Raw genomic sequence first — 14,761 nt, forward strand, 5'->3', positions numbered from 1 at the left:
TGAATTTTCAACAAGTTGCAATGTATAACGGAACCTGCATCAAGAGACCCCCCCCCCCAACGTATAACGGAACCGGCTTGATGAGAGCATGTCAACTGACACAAATGGTAGCCAATACAAAGAATCTTAACAGCTCTCATTTATAGTAAAAGCCACACTTCTTTCATTGTCCTTCATCCTCATCATATCCCTCTTACCACATAAACAATTGTATTTGGAGCCAAGTGTGAGTGTTAGATCAAGATAAGTAGATCCATATTTTCCCAATTTCCTTTCATGTATCTGTAAGATTTATTTAGGGTTGTTGATAGAACAAATTTGGCTCATCAGTCGTTGACAGTTTACCCCTTCCGATTTGGGTGAAGAGCCACCCCCTGAGAGAGGGAAGTCGTTGGCCAATGGTCTTCTTGTAGAGAGAGAGAGAGCTTAGGAACTTATGAAGAATAAGAGGCTTCTTCTTCTTCACCTTTCTAGCTTGCGTATAGAACAGCGACAGGTGAAGAGGGAAATCACTGCCCAATGATATTCTTGTGGAGAGAGTGTGTTTAGGAACTTATGAAGATCAGTAGCCAACGACTTCCCTTTCATCAACCATTTCTTTGTTAAAACTAAAAAGGAGTGAAGGGCCGACGAGTCAAACTTATTCTCATTAACAAGGCCATATCACCTATCTATATGTGTCGAAATTTTAATATGTGATATCAACAATGGCAAGAGTATAATAACCACACCAATCAAGCAGTAAAGTTATAGCAAACATTACCTGGCACTGGATATCAATTCCACTATTCTTGTATTCAACATAAAGGCACATTGAGATTTGATCAATATACCTGAAACAATCCCAATATATTAATACATGTAATTCAAACATGGATTAACTTTGCAAGAAGAGGCAATCACTCACGCCTTGGTAGTAGCATAGACAGCATAAAGTGGATAAAAGGGAATGACAACGGCAGCACCAGAGCCAATATTCACAATGGCCCCTTTCTTTCTCTTCACCATTCCAGGCAAAACAGCCTGAGTCACCTTCTAGTGCCCTCAACATTAACCTTAATCAAATCCTTCAACAACTCCTCATCAACCTCGTGAAAGAACCTCGCGTATGGATACGAAATCCCGACGTTGTTAATCAAAACCCCAACCTTCAACCCTTCGATCGCCGGTGAAGTCGACAACAACCGTCTTAATCTGAATCTTCCCGTGATTGGCCAAGACCGAATCGGAGACGTCTTTGAGTTTATCCGGATTTCGACCGACCAAGACGAGATTCAGACCTCGTTTAGCTAACTTGAAGGCGAAGCCTTTGCCTATACCATCAGTGGGTCCAGTTACAAGGCCCCATGAGCCGTATTTATTGAGATTCTTACCGGGTCGAAGAAAATTGACCCAGACCCAATTTAGGAGAACGAGGGAAGATTTCAAGTGTGACAAAGAACCAAAGCGAAAAGAAAAAGAATCAGGACAAAGCAGTAGATAGGGATGGCAAAAAAATCCGAATTCGACGGAGAAAATCGAAAATCGAATTTAACGGGTCGGGTTTGGGGATGATAAACGGGGACGGGGACGGGGACGGGAAAAACCCGTTTATGTTAAACGGGGAAGGGTTTGGTAATCCCCGCCCCGATTACCCGACCCGATACTCGACCCAATAAATATTAAAAATAATTATTTTTTATATATAATATTAATAACATATTTTAAATTAACCATTAAATATTTTTTATTGTTTTTTCACCCCATACTGCCCCACTTTAAAACATCGTCTCCACTTCAATTTCTAAAATTTACCTCAATTTTCGCTGTCTCATAATATTCTTTTTTTCTTTTAATAGTGAAAATAGTGCTTACACTTCTTGTTTGCAATCAGTGTGAACCTTTAATATCTTTTAATAGACAAACATTGTCTAGTTAAATGGGAAAAGTCTGGTTGGTTTGCTGGTATTGTGCCACTTCCAACAAACGTGTACTTGTTGCAGGGTCCTCGTCCAGTACACCATTACACACCTGAAGCCCACTACTAGCATTGGCAAGCTGGAAATTATGTCCAGTAGAATTTAAAATCAATGCAACTTCAATATTGTCTTCGACTCTTCGACAGCAACCCTCATTTTCACCTCGCATTCTAATAACCTCATACAAGCTGTCTCCATTACACAAGCTTTAACGTTCCTCTGACAAAGCGAAGCATGTAAATTAGCCATATTAAAATCAGCCTCGGGAACTATACCAACATCACGTTCTTCCTAGCAAATGGAACAGCAGCTGCTCTCTAGTATTAAATTCGAAAATTCTAAAAAATTTCGGTTAATTCAAAAATTAACCGAAATTTATTCGGTTCGGTTAATATTTTCGAAAAAAAATTTGGTTCTATTAACGGTTAAAGAAAAAAAATCGGTTAATTCAGTTAATGGTAGTTCGGTCGGTTCGACCACCAAATTAACCGAATGAACAACCCTACCGATACCCGTTTAAATAAACGTTTATGCTAAACGGGGATACCCGTTTCCCCACGGTTTTCCCCGATTACCCGATGGGGATCCCGTTTAAATCCCCGTGGTTTTTTAAACGGGGACGGGTACCGGTTTTTTAAACGGGAACGGGGACGGGGGGATCAATACCCGGCCCGTTGCCATCCCTAGCAGTGGAAAAAGAAAAGTTGCAACTTTTTCTTGGGAATATAACAAAATAGAGGAAGTTATGTTGTGCGACGCCTAAAAAACGGTTAAAAAATGACTTGGCCGATTAAATAAGTGATCGGTTAAAATTTAGATCGGTTATATTATATCATTTAACCGAAAATATTATCAAGCACAATAACATATTAGGTAACGCTTATATAATGTAATAGGTAGCACTTATATAATAAAATAGGTATTTAACCGGAAATATTAACAAGTACAATAACAAATTAGGTAGCGCTTATATAATGTAATAGGTAGCGCTTATATTGACCTATTTTGTCATAAAATCGGTAAATTTGAACCGGTTACATTATAAATTGACCTATTACATTATGTATATCGGTTTCGATGTTTTCGGGATCGATACAATTTTAAATATATCGACACTTTATGCGTGCAACTCGTTTGTGCTTTATTTTGGAAAAAAGTATCGACACATATTTAAAGAGTGTCGATACATAATGTAGACCTATTTGCTAATTAACCGGTATATTTTAACCGGTTACATTGTAAATTTACCTGTTACATAATAATTATCGATTTCGATGTTTCGAGGATCGATACTTTTTACAAATGTATCGACACTTTATGTGTGCATCTCGTTTGCCATTCATTTTGGAAAAATGTTTCGACACAAATTAAAAAGGTGTCGATACTTTATGTTGACCTATTCTCTCATGAGCCCGGTATATTTTTACCGATTACATTGGAAATTTACATATTACATTATAATTATAGGTCTCTTTGATTTTGGGATCGATACTTGTTATAAATGTATCGACACAAAATCTAATAGTGTCGATACTTTATGTTAACCTGTTTTATAATTAAACGGTATATGTATACTCATTATAATTATTTGTCATTAAAATAGTCTAATTTTACCACCTACATTGTAATTTTACCTATTACTTTAAAGTTATTAAATTCTGTAGTTATTGTACATACCTGAATATGTCCTGCAAATTTAATGTTGTATCCACCCTTCAACTACCACCACTACCAATACAACATCCTATTGAAAGCACCACTGAAACATGTTGTTCAATGAACCTTTACTTACATACATCTCCATCAACTCCTGTTGGGACCACTGAAATTGCACAATAAAATTTTTTCCATGGATCATACTGATGCAGACAATGTTAAGCCAACCGAGGAATGCCATAAAGTACATAATATTGATGAATCTGACATATTGGTTGGTAAGCTCTTCTCTTCACGTGATCAAGCTTGGTACTTTTACAAGGAATTCGCAAGGGAACATAGGTTTAATGCACGTTGGGGAACAACACAGCTTGACATGGAAGGGAATGTGAAGACACAAGAATTTTGTTATTCTAAAAAAGGGTTTCGAGTATCAAAAGTCAATACCGTTGATCGTCAACGTGCTCATACGCCAATCACAAGAACAGGATGCAAGGCTAGAATCGTAGTTACATCAACAAATACAAACGATCAGTGGGTTATAAGTAAGTCTTATCAGAAACATAATCATGCATTGTGCACACCTGCTATGACATCATTTATGTGTTCTAATAGAGTTGTAAGTAAGGCTGATATCGATGAGGCAACAGCATTGAAAGAGGTCGGTGTTGGCACATCACAAGTAATGAACTATTTAACGCAGTAGGCAGAGGGCTATCATAATGTTGGATTTACACATAAAGACCTCTACAATGCACTTCAAAGAGGCAAAACAAAGGAAATCGTCGATGGGGATGTGAATTCGCTTATTGCTTACTTTGATTATAAGAAACATGATGATCTCGGGTTTTTTGTGACATACTCGGTAGACGAATCAGGGGCGTTGCATAATCTTATTTGGTCGGATTCTACATCGAAGACAGACGCGTCTTTCAAAACCGCAAGAGATGAGATGAAAAGATTAACAGAAGAATTTGAGAACTCGTTTGGTTTGAATGATTCAGTCAATCGGAGCAGTGTATTAAACAACGTTCGCGACCCTTAACGAAAACAACGCAAGCGAAAAGAAGTAACAAGAACAAGGTCGAGAAGAAAATTAGGCGATGTGGGTTCTGCAACGGTGAGGGACATAACAAACTAACATGTCCTCAAGTCAAGCTGAGTTTGAATACAAGCACGCAGCCTACTTCAACTGATTTTTTTGAAGACGGAATGGACTGGTCATTCAGTCTCGCACATGATGTTAGAGACATTTGGAATAATACAGACAACGATCCAACTATATCCTAAGTATCAACATGACTCCTACTGTGTATAAGAAACATATACAACAACCTATTGTTATTGCAAATAAACCACATCATTCAATCATGTTTGAACATTACAACTATATTCGTATAAAATTAAAAACAATTCTTCAACAACTGAATACAACTAGCAAAGCAAAGGAAATCGTCGATGGGGATGTGAATGCGCTTATTGCTTACTTTGATTATAGATGATCCCGTGTTTTTTGTGACATACTCGGTAGACGAATCAGGGGCGTTGCATAATCTTATTTGGTCGGATTCTACATCGAGATCAGATTACATATGCTTCGGTGATGTAATTACGTTCGACACAACGTACAAAGATAATTTGTATGGTCGACCAATTATGCCTATTGTCGGTGTCAATCATCACCATAACACAATTGTGTTTGCTATTGCCATAATCGCTGATGAGACGTAAATTGATACTTACTTGAAGTACATATATCCACCATTTGGTTGCTTTCCACCCATTGACTTCATTTTTCCTTCATATATCAGTTTACGCAAATCAAATCAAATACTTGTATACAAAAATCGATAACCACTCTTGTGGTAAAACGGTTGATCTTCAATAGAATTTGAATGGCCACTACAACAAGTGTCGGCACATTTATACAACCTAAAAAATCATTTCTTCCTATAATGTTATATACAGGTATTCATATTTATTTTCTACCTATAATATTATATAATATAATCGGTCCTAAAACCTCCCTATTTCCTTCAAACGAATGGGAACACTCAATACTCCAAGTATGGGCACATTTATACAACATATAATATCATTTTCTACCTATAATATTAAATAAAAGTATTGGTATTTATCATCTACCTAGAATATCACTTTCTACATGTAATCGGTCCCAAATGCTTCTTTACTTCGAAAAACCCAAACAACAACACATAAAAACCCTAATTACTATAATAATAAAAAACTAGGGTTTCAACAACGTACCCTTCGATTTGAAATGCAGCAACAAACAAACAAACTTCAACGTAGAAACGCCTTCTGAAATGCAACAACAATTACGCTTCGATTTCAAAAATTCTATCTATTTTCAGATGAAATTTAGCTATGCCTTTATATTTACACCGGATATGTTATTTATATTTAATCGATACAATTACCTAAGTGTCGATACTTTTATGTGAAGTGTCGATACTTTCGATAGGATATTTACCTATTTCTTTTAAAGTGTCGATACTTTTTTACGCGTACTTATTAAAGTACCGACACTTTCAACATAACCGGTAGCGCTTTACCGGTTTTGTCATTTCGATACCGGTTTTGTCATATTTTTACCTATTTTATTGTTATGGATCGATATATTTTCATAAAGTATCGACACTTTTTAGACGCTATAATTTCTTCTCTTTTAAATTACGAAAGTATCGATACTTATATTAATTTATCGACACTTTCAATATATCTGATAGCTTTTTACCGATTTTATCATTTCGAACCTGTTTTGTCATATTATTACATGTTATATTGCTATGGATCGATACATTTGTATAAAATATCGACACTTTTTAGGCGCTATAACTTCTTCTCTTTTAAATATAAAAAGTGTCGATAATTATATTAATTTATCGACACTTTCAATATATCCGGTAGTTTTTTACCGGTTTTATCATTTCGAGACCTGTTTTGTCATATTATTACTGTTATATTGATATGTATCGATACATTTGTATAAAGTTCGACACTTTTTAGGCGTTATAACTTATTCTCTTTTAAATATCAAAAGTGTCGATACTTATATTAATTTATCGACACTTTCAATATATCTGGTAGCTTTTTACCGGTTTTATCATTTTGAGATCTGTTTTGTCATATTATTACCTATTATATTGCTATGGATTGATACATTTGTATAAAGTATCGACACTTTTTAGGCGCTATAACTTCTTCTCTTTTAAATTACAAAAGTGTCGATACTTATATTAATTTATCGACACTTTCAATATATCCGGTAGCGGTTTACCGGTTTTATCATAATGGCACCGGTTTTGTCATATTATTACCTGTTATATTGCTATAGATCGATACATTTGTATAAAGTATCGACACTTTATAGGCGCTATAACTTCTTCTCTTTTAAATTACAAAAGTGTCGATATTTATATTAATTTATCGACACTTTCAATATATCCGGTAGTGGTTTACCGGTTTTATCATATTTTTACCTGTTATATTACTATGGATCGATACATTTTTCATTTGAATCGACACAAACCGACAAGCTAAGTTTACCAGTTGCCAAATTTTTTAATATTTTCTTCATGATTTCCACCTACAACATTATTATTACTCGATATTTCAGGTAGCGCTAAATCAAATTTATATATATATTATAATATATCTAGTAATACCGTATATTAACCCGCCTTTCTTGAGACAATCCCGAAGGAGAATGGAAAATGTTTAGCAAAGCTTTGAATTCTTACGGGGTTGACGGAGCTTGCGTGTAAAGCTTTTGACTAATGACAGAGCAGGCAGAGACAGATGAAAAAAACATATGGAAATGATAAAGTATCTGGGCTGAAAACTACCGTAATTAACTACAAGTTTTAATGGCAGATGGTGACATCAAACTGAAACGTGAGGGATCTTAAATGGCAAGCCACGTGAAGCCACATTAGTTTAACGTCCAGTTAGATGGATGGGATGTTCAAAAAAACAAAATAGTTTGTACAAGATAGTGGAAGAATTATTTTCTTAACTAAATGATACAATACGTAGGAATTGAATGGACGACAATCTTTTATTTTTGTTATTTTATTAGATTTAGAGTTCCAGCTATATGGCTTCTATTGGAAATTTTAGCGTGCGACATTTTTAATATATAATTAAAAAATATTATTGATTTTATTATTATTTAAATAATAAAATTAATAAAAAATTATCTAATACATTATTATTTTTACTTAAAATATTAATATTTTTAATATTTTTGATAAAATATCTAATAATAAAAAAATTGGTAGCGTTTTATCGGTTTTGTTAACAATAAACTATATTACTCAAAAGTAACGATTGATGTAGTTGTAAGATTTTGATGAAATTGTTAGATTTTAAATTTATAATAAACTATGATAATTAATATGATTACTTTTTAAAAGTTAAAATAAAGTATTAGTTATGATAATTAAATTAATATAAATTTATTTTTTATATTAGTTATAATCATTATATTATAAAGCTTAATTATAATCATTATATTTAATTTAATTAAATAATTTATTTATTAAACATGATAATTAATTTAAATATTTATAAGTTTAATTTAAAATTTTAAAATATATATATAAGATAAGTTTATTTGAGATTGAAAATTAAAATTTTAAAATTTAAGTATTAATTTAAAATAAATGGTATAATTATATATATATATATATATATATATATATATATATTCACGTGAGTTTAATAAAAAAATATTCACATGAGAGGTAGGAATTTAAAGGTGGGAATTAGCAAATTTTGATTTTATAATTGGTATTTAGTGGTGATAAAATTTTTGAGAGAATTTTGACAATTTAATTTTATAATTCTGAAATTTTTTAGGGAAATTTTTCGGCCTAATGGGAAGGTTTTAATGCCCAATCAAATGGTTTACGTTAATTAGGTCCGTAATCCTTCAACAATCAGAACTTTTTATTTTGTTATTTGATTTTTGATGTTTTTTATTTCAGTCATAGTCTAATTGTAAATCACTTATTAAATTTTTAAATTCAATGCAATTTAGTCATGTATACATTCTAATTACTTTTAATTTTCCCTTCTTTCTTTATTGTACATAATTATTAAATGTCAATGTTAACTTTAAAATCTTTTATTTTAGTCACTTATGTTTAATGATATATATATATATATATATATATATGTGTGTGTGTGTGCGTGTGTGTACATACATCATACATATATACTTATATATATAGTTATGTATATACTTATATATAATATGCTTATATATTATATGCTTTATACTTTTATATATATATATAAAAGTATATACATTAGTATATATGTATGATGTATGTACATAAGTTATATATAAAAGTAATATATAATATATATATATATATATATATATATATATATATGCACTATATAGTTTATATATTTTACAGTTCATATACTATATAGTTTATAATTTATATACTATATATACATATTTTATATAGTTTATAGTTTATATATTTATACTGTATAATTTATATACTTATACTTTATACTATTACTATATATATATATATATACACTTATATATACTTATATTATATATATTTTAAGTATAATATATACTTATATAGGTATACGTACATACGTACATACATACGTATATATACATACGTACATACGTACATACGTACATACATATACATACGTACATACATACATACATACATACATACATACATACATACATACATACATACATACATACATACATACATACATACATACATACATACATACATACATACATACATACATACATACATACATACATACATACATACATACATACATACATACATACATACGTACATACGTACATACATACATACGTACAATAATTGTTTCAATTTCATCTTTGCATGTTGTTTAATTTATTTAAATTATAGTTGTAATTTCATATTTAATCAATTTAATCCTTCAAATTATATTATAAAATCTAAAACTTTATATACTTTTGTTCCTCAACTTTTTAAATGAAAGCAATTCAATCCATTTTTATATTAATTTAAGCTTCATATTTTACAATTATTTTGATTTGATCCCTATGTGTTGTTTAATTTATTTAAATCTTAACTTGTAATTTCATATTTGTTCAATTTAGTCCTTAAAATTATATTTGTATATGAAATTGACCCATACTTATTTATATTTTTATAATTTACTTCAAACCCAATAAATCAAATAATAAACTTCATTTCAAAATCTATAAATTATATCATAATATCCAAACCCTTAAACTTTTATCACCAACTTTTTAAATGGATTCAATTTTGTCCATTTTTATATTAATTTCAACTTATCATTTTATAATTATTTCGATTTGATCCCTCATCTATGTGTATTGTTTAATTCATTTAAATTCTAGTTTGTAATTTCATGATTGTTCAATTTAGTTCTAAAAATTATATTTTTATTAAAATTGACTTATAATTATTTATATTTTTTCATAATTTACTCTAAATCATATATAATTACAAATTATAATTCGTTGTTTATGAAAAACGAAAAAATAATTAACCCAAAAATAACCTGATCTAAACTCAATCCATACCTGGTAAGATCCGACTTGCATTTTGTATGTCAATGATGTGAACCGATCTGAACAAGATCCGTCTAAGTCCATCCAAACCTGAATTAAACTGGTATTAAACTGCTTCAGACATGAATCATTTTAACCTGAACTGACGTCATTCCAAACTGAAATTAACTAAATCTAAACTCAAACTGAATCTGATGTCAAATCAACTTGAAAATGATCTGACCTGATTTGACCCGGACCCAACCTGATTTGATTCGAACCATAAAATTAACCTGACACGACATGTATCTAATTTGACCTAACCTGACAGGATCCTACCGAAACCTAAACGATTATCTGATTTTACATCCCTATAAGTGTTTTCCTAAAGAGGTCATGTATTACATGCATCTTTTATCGTGTACTATTTATATTATCTTAGTTGATAAAATATTTTTTCAACAATTTATATGAACCAACTTTTTTCACCACATTATCTGATCAATCTTGCTTTAGAAATAATTTTTAAAACTGTCACTAAATTTTAACATATAAAAATTTAAATTATATTTAATATTATTTAACATTACTATGCATTCCCAATTAAAATTTATAAAAATAAAAAGATTGTAAAGAAACTTATTAAAAATTAATAAAATAAATAAAATTTAAAATAAAATATTTCAATTATAATTTAAATATCTCTCTTTGTGACCAAATAAGAATGTATAATCGTACATTTTTTATCATAATAAAATCATCAAAATAGTTACATAACAAGAGTTAAATAAGCCTAAAAAGGGTTTATGAACAACAAACGACAAAAATGTCAAAATGCCTGTTCCCAACTTTCCGTTTGTTTGCCTAATACATTTGCGAGTAAAAAGTCCAATTCGCTCAATTTTTAGATGCAATCTATTACCTTGAATTGATTAACTTTTATGGATATAATAGGTTAAATTAAACTAGCTTAATATTTAGTTGGGTTTTTTTTAATGATATACTTGTTTTAAAATAAAAGTGAAATATATTTAAAATAATATCCGGTACATTCAAAAATTAATAATAATAATGGTGGTTGATGATTCTAGGGTTGTAAATGAGACGAGACAGATCGCGAGTTACTTGAGATTGACTCGATCAAGGCTCAATAAATACTCGGATCGAATGGACTCGACTCGAGCTCGACTCGAGTTCTTAACGAGCCGAAACGAGCTACTCGATATTCGACTCGAAAAGCTCGTGAGCAGCTCAAAAAAATGTTATATTATAATTTTAGATTTTTTAAAATTACATTATTAAAAATATATTAAAAATACACTATTGATAATTATAAAATTTTAAAAATATATTAAAAATTATATAATACAACTACCCTCAAATTTTAATTTTTTTAATTAACCATCCTAAGTTTAATTGTTACATTGTATATTACTAAAAGAAAAATAAAAACCCATATAATTAAGCACTTGTTAAATTACACGTTTTTTGTTGATTTTTTCTTTCTTTTTTAACTTTTTACTGTACAAGTATTTGACAACGTAGAAAAATAAAATAAAAAATAAGAAAAAACAGTCAAACAATAGAAAAATTGAAAATAGTTAAAAATTATTTTTGAATAAATATTCTTATATTTATTTTAAATTAATAAAAAAATATTTATCTAATGATAAATATTTAATATATTTCTAATGATAATATTTTTAATAACTAATTTTTTAAATTGTTGTTATATTTTGAGGTTTTGGGTTTAAATATTATAAATATCAAGGGTTTGAACATTTAATATCAAGATACTATATTGTACTTACCTCATAAATATGTACCAAGTCGATTAATTAATGTTTTTGTAATGAACCCTAAACTTAAACCCTAAATAAATCTATTTAGCGCAATTCAGCGGTAGCAGTCGCCAAAAGGGGCTCTCTGCTTCCTGCTGAAGCATTAATCCCACAGCGGTGCAGTACGCGAAAGGAGAACAAGCGTGGTGTTATAAATAAGAAGCAACTTCATGTTATATTGTATAGTCCCTTCAGGGAAACAACAATGCACAATCTATGCTACAAGGGAGGCTGTTATCCCGAACAACATAAACCTAAACAGTTTCATGGTTCAACTTCATCAACAATTAAGGAGAATTTCAAGGAAAAAAGTATCCTCACATGATCCATGAGATGAAAGATAACACTGTGTAGCTTTGACTTGCAAGAATGTAGATTTCGGACGGTCGGACCAGCTGTGTTCTATGGTGTATACGAGTATATAGGCTTACTGGCGTACAAGAGAGTGCTTCGTTTTTTAGAATTTTGATCAGTTCCCATCAACATATTAGAGAATTTGTTGTTATTCGTGGCGATGACTGTATTTTTCTCACTTTAACTTCCACTGACCAAACAACGCTTGGATAGTTCTATCCTGAACCCAGTGGGAGGGAGAGCATCGCTGCGTATGACAAGGTAAACAATGAATGCCATATATGCAGCAGTCCATATACAGATCAGCAGTCCATATACAGATCAGTAGTCCAAACAACAGCCCCTTGACTTCGGAAACAAAGAAATCAAACAAAAGATACCCATTGATTACTATTACAAGGGCAGACACAGTCCAGGCCAGTCTTTGCAAAATAACATAAAAACCATCGAATTTAGCTGTGTTTTTTCCACTGATACATGCAAGCATTCGTTGGATATTAATTCACTTAAGTATCATCAATCGCAGCAGAACAAGCAGATGCAAAACCGTAGACACCAAAAACTAGCTACAAGTTTCCATTTCCGAAACATGGAAATCGGAAAGTTGTCTAAGATTTTATGATTGCAAAATATACTTTGCAAATGAATAAAAACTTAACTAAATTGAAGTGCCTAAAGAATAGCAATGAACATGTATGTCATAAGATATTTTAGGTTTAATTAAGGATTTACCTTGAAATCCAAGTGAATATATATAGGCAAATCATGAAATCGCTGAGAAGGGAAAAACCATTAGTAATTCGAGTAAAGAGTGATTTTATGCTGAAGCAATATCCCACATTGGGGAAGTACATGAGTGGACCACTTATTTGGCATTATAAATAAAAGGCAGCTACCTCTTTTCAATTTACTTACTTGGACGGGATCAATGGACGATCATGGCCTAGGTAAGCGACCTCCATTGCACTTGAGAGGGGCGCTCACCTAAGGTCTTCTCACTGTCAGAGAACCTACGTCATAATTTGTGATAGTGGGTGAGTTTGAGCTTGAATCTAGTTAAAAAATCGAGCTTCAATTGAGCTCGAGCTTTTGAATTTTTTTTGAGTTTGAACTTTTTCGAATTCGAGTCGAGTTTTAATATTATATTTCAAGTTTGAGCTGGGCTTGATAATTTATAGTTTGCGAATTTTTGAGTCGAGTTGAGTTTACTTTTAAAGTTTTCAAGTTCGAGTTGAGCTCAGTAATACTCGAGTTTAACTTGGTTTGTTTACACCCCTAGATGATTCATGAGACGTTAGTATGGGCTGTACAAGATTTTGTTTTCGTCAGGATCTCTATTAGTTATGCGGTGGTTTTAATTATTGGACTTCTTAAACAAAAAAGTATTCCACGAGTCAAAGAAATAAGGGCCTCTTTAATGAGATATCAAAGATTAATAAGTTATTTCACCCAAAAAAAAAGAAAAAGATTAATAAGTTAAGGCGAGTATGGTGAAAATTTGAGTTATTCTAGTCAATTCGATTATAAATTTGGTTTTTGAGTTTGAGTCAGTGAAAATTTTAAATTTTTGAGTTACTCAAAAAATAAAAACTAAGTATTTTGATAATTTTACGATTTAGTTCCTAATTTTATTATTTTTTAAATTTCTCCTTCATTTTAAGTCCATTTTTTTTACTAAATTTGAACCATATGCTCCTACCATAGTAGAATGCAGGCAGAATTGGGCAAATAATCCAGGTGGGTGAATTATTTAACCCAATAGGGTAACATGAAATTTATTTTGGGATCTACGGCAAATGCTACAGTGTCCATGGAACTCATCATGCCAGCGTGACGAGTTCCATGTGATATATATCTTTTAATGGTCTGTGTCACGTAGGTCCCATAGCCTGAATTTATTTAATATATTTTATAGGACTCGTCATTCCCGCGTGATGAGTCCCAATAAAAAATAATTTTTTTTTGAAAATTTTAAAAACATTGTTTAAAAAATATATAATTTTAATGGTGAAGCTGGAAATTTGAACGTTTAGACCGTTAGATTGATCGTTGTTGAACGATCAATTTTTTTTAAAAAAATAATGGAACTCGTACATAACATACTCATTTCATCTCTTACACAACACACTCCTTTCATTTTCAATCTCTTACACAACAAACTCCTTTCTTCTAACCAAATACATTTCAAACAATGAGCAACAAATTCTTCACAATTGTCCATTATAATGGCGAAATTCTACAAACTGATGTTGGTGTTGTGTTTAAGTCACACAGGCCCATCAATATGATGTTCCCTGTAGATGTATCTCATTGCCAAATGAAGCAAAAAATTGAGAGAAAACTTGGGGCTTCTATTTCATGTTTAAGTTATC

The 14,761-nt window shown here is 31.1% G+C and overlaps 2 pseudogenes; one reads left to right on the top strand and one right to left on the bottom strand.

Moving 5' to 3' along the window:
* Positions 1–126: 126 nt before the first annotated feature.
* LOC120122167 lies at positions 127–2,127 on the bottom strand (annotated as a pseudogene).
* An 11,169-nt stretch (positions 2,128–13,296) lies between these two features.
* LOC120122286 lies at positions 13,297–13,445 on the top strand (annotated as a pseudogene).
* Positions 13,446–14,761: the final 1,316 nt, after the last annotated feature.

Source organism: Hibiscus syriacus, unplaced genomic scaffold (genome assembly GCF_006381635.1).
Source record: "Hibiscus syriacus cultivar Baekdansim isolate YM2019G1 unplaced genomic scaffold, ASM638163v2 tig00110384_pilon, whole genome shotgun sequence".
In the NCBI taxonomy this organism is placed as follows: Eukaryota; Viridiplantae; Streptophyta; class Magnoliopsida; order Malvales; family Malvaceae; genus Hibiscus; species Hibiscus syriacus.